Source organism: Trachurus japonicus, chromosome 15 (genome assembly GCF_045865225.1).
Source record: "Trachurus japonicus isolate A0001 chromosome 15, Traja_1.0".
In the NCBI taxonomy this organism is placed as follows: domain Eukaryota; kingdom Metazoa; phylum Chordata; class Actinopteri; order Carangiformes; family Carangidae; genus Trachurus; species Trachurus japonicus.
Genome location: NC_140921.1, coordinates 24162908 through 24165957, shown reverse-complemented (window position 1 = coordinate 24165957; position 3050 = coordinate 24162908).

Here is a 3050-nt window from a genome sequence, read left to right as displayed (position 1 = left end):
CTCTTTTTTTTTCAATGGCTGTCCATATTTGGTCTGGAATCACCTATCAGAGCTCCAAGGGACAGCCACTGGCAGCTGTCATTTGGGCAGCCCCAACCACAATCTCACCATTGTGCATGACGTGCAGCTGGCATGGGGGGTGGAATGCCTGCACACAATGAATCAATCAAAGCCCCTCCTAAGTGGACCAGACCTGGGCAGTGATACGGGCAGATCCATGGCAGCTGTAATTCAGCTCCTCAGTGCCATAATCCTTTTACAAGGCTCTACTTTCACTCCAGCCTGACCATTTGGAACTGAGCTGATCACACTAAAGCCACCCCTTTGTAATCCAATGCTTTTAGAAATTGGGTTGCAAAGTCAAGTTGCATGAGGTGTCATATTTACAGTCTAGACGTGTGAAACAGCTTGTTAAACGGGATCCACTAATGTTCTCTGTATGAGACTTCACATACTATAAAATAGCCACTTCCTCCTCAGGGTGTTTCTTGTTTTCATCCTTGACCGCGTGACCTGGACCTTAGTCACAGTCAGATCGGGTCAGTCATGCCCACATCAACCTCATATGAAGGCAAGCTGCCCAAGAGCACATTCTTATTTATTGAGAACATGGTCTGGGAGAAGTGCTTGCAAAATGGAGGACTTCTCTTTCTCTATCTTTATATCCAAAACAAATTCATAACTAATAACTTCCATTTGACCACAGTCTTACACTGGAATAAGCTATGATAATTAGGCATATCATGTGGTTAAATACACCATCTTGTATCAGTAAGCTGCTGCCATGCTGAAGTATTTTTCAGGGAAATACGTACAAAACACTCAGATCTCCTGGGATACTGCTTGATGCGCATGTTGTCATGGCCTCAGTCCTCATTGCTGTTGCGTAAGCAGCAAACGCAGAGTATCAAGTTATTGAATACACTGCCAGAGTCTACCAAACCAAACCGACTGGATCATCTAGTCACATTATCTGTCCAGTAATCCTGCGGTGAATCATATCCTTTGAAACGTTTTGGGCAGTCTTATGTATTTGGGGCTGGAAAAGCTTGTTAATCTCATGGGAAATCCAAAATGATGTGTAACAGCGCCATCTACTGCTGCAATTATGTTACTGTGTGTGACAGAAATAGTCATCTGGGTTGCTGTGTTTGTTATAACAATCGGGAATGGGGTTTCATCAGCTCGATCCATTGTCTTCCTTCACCAACCATCCTCAACCTTGCTAACTTGTGACACCCTAATATCAGGGCCTTAATACTGATGTGTTTTGAGATATATTTTCTTCTTAAGCTGTGTTATTAGGAAGACTTTTTAAAATAGACAGACCTAAGCCTATTAAAAAGCCTACTAAAAAGCATATTTTGTGTAGCCTAACTGAAATGTATATGGTAATTAATAGTTATTGACCCTTTTATTATCTTTACTGTAACACCTCCACCTCTTTAACAAATTGGGACTCATGTGGTTCCTGACTAAGTTAGGGAACCACTGTGCTAAACTACGCACCTGTATTTCCTTGACAAACACTGCTGCTCTAGATGTCCCAGGTTCCCTTGCACCAATTGGGTTGAGTTGTAGGAAAAGTGCAGATATTACTAATAACATAAACAATTGCTCTGTTCTATACAGTCAGCCATAACAGTATGCCACCATAATGATGTGCAATGACCCTGAAACAAAAGCAGTATTTTGTTATTTTTATCATTTAAATCTGTGCTTTTCTTTCTTTGATAGGCCTATGTCATAATTGCCTGTGAAAAGAATGTAGTGCAAATTAATTAGGGTATTTGTGCTCTATAATTAAAATTACTTAGGCTTTATTAGCTAATCAATTGGCCCAATGTTGTGGCGTGATTATGTGTCAGAGAATAAGAAATCCATTACTGGCACATATTCCTATCAAATCAAATAAACACAGTCTAACTGACACATAAAGCCTGGATTCAGTTGGTGCTGTTGCTGTTTCATCACAGGCTGCTACTGTCACGCTTGCATTGTTCTGAACGGAAACTTGGAGGCAACAGGTAGGCCTAAATAGCTATACAAGTCACACAGGGTGGGAGGTGTGTGTGTGTGTGTGTGTGTGTGTGTGTGTGTGTGTGTGTGTGTGTGTGTGTGTGTGTGTGTGTGTGTGTGTGTGTGTGTGTGTGGAGGGGGGGTCACCAGCCAACTAAAATGTTTTGTCCAGGGCCCTCAAACAGGTTAATGCAGCCAAACTGGTTGAAAAAGCTGAACCTCTCTTTGAGGAATGTAAAGAATGTGTTTTTTAAAAAAGTGTGTAGTGTAGGCCTAGGGTAAAAGTGACCCTCACCTGTGTAGGAGCGAACACTACAGCAGGTAATCATAAAGCTACTAAACACAGGGTTTTGTCAGTGTGTCATGGATGAAGACAGCCAGCAGGGGGCGGTGCTGGACGCTCCTCCACCCAGCACGTCAGGACTGTGTCGGTGCGGTGGGGGCTCGCAGCAGCCGGGCGCTCCCTCCCGGTGGACAGAGCCGGCTCCTTGACGTTCACGAGTGATTTGAACGAATCGAGTATTTCGAGTTTTCGAGTATCACTATCAGGTGTTGCTGCAACTTTGAAGTCACGATAGTGCAATAGGCACCGACATGTTTTGTAATTATTCTGTGGAAATATATTAAACAACCCTGTTTTCCTGTCCTTCCAATACAGGTCACAGTAAAACATAAATTAGAAAATCAGTTCAATCAATAATGCCACCTGTGTCCCATAGATTTGACCAGCTTCTGTGTGAAGTGGTTGACAGTTACGTAGGCTAGATAACAAAAGTATTTAAATTAAAATGCAACAATACGATGCACTAAAAGTTGTGTAACTTGACCAAATTTAGGAGCCATTCACTTTTTAAGTCTCAGGTCAACCAGCTAAGTCAGTAGGCTACTGAAGTGAAACTAACCACATCTCACTGATATAACAGACAGTTGGTTCATAAATATAAAAAGGCAAACGGGCAGGGTAAGATTAAAGGTGTTATCAGTGTGGGGCATGAAAGAAGGGGGATGTGGCTAATTCTTGGAATCGGTAT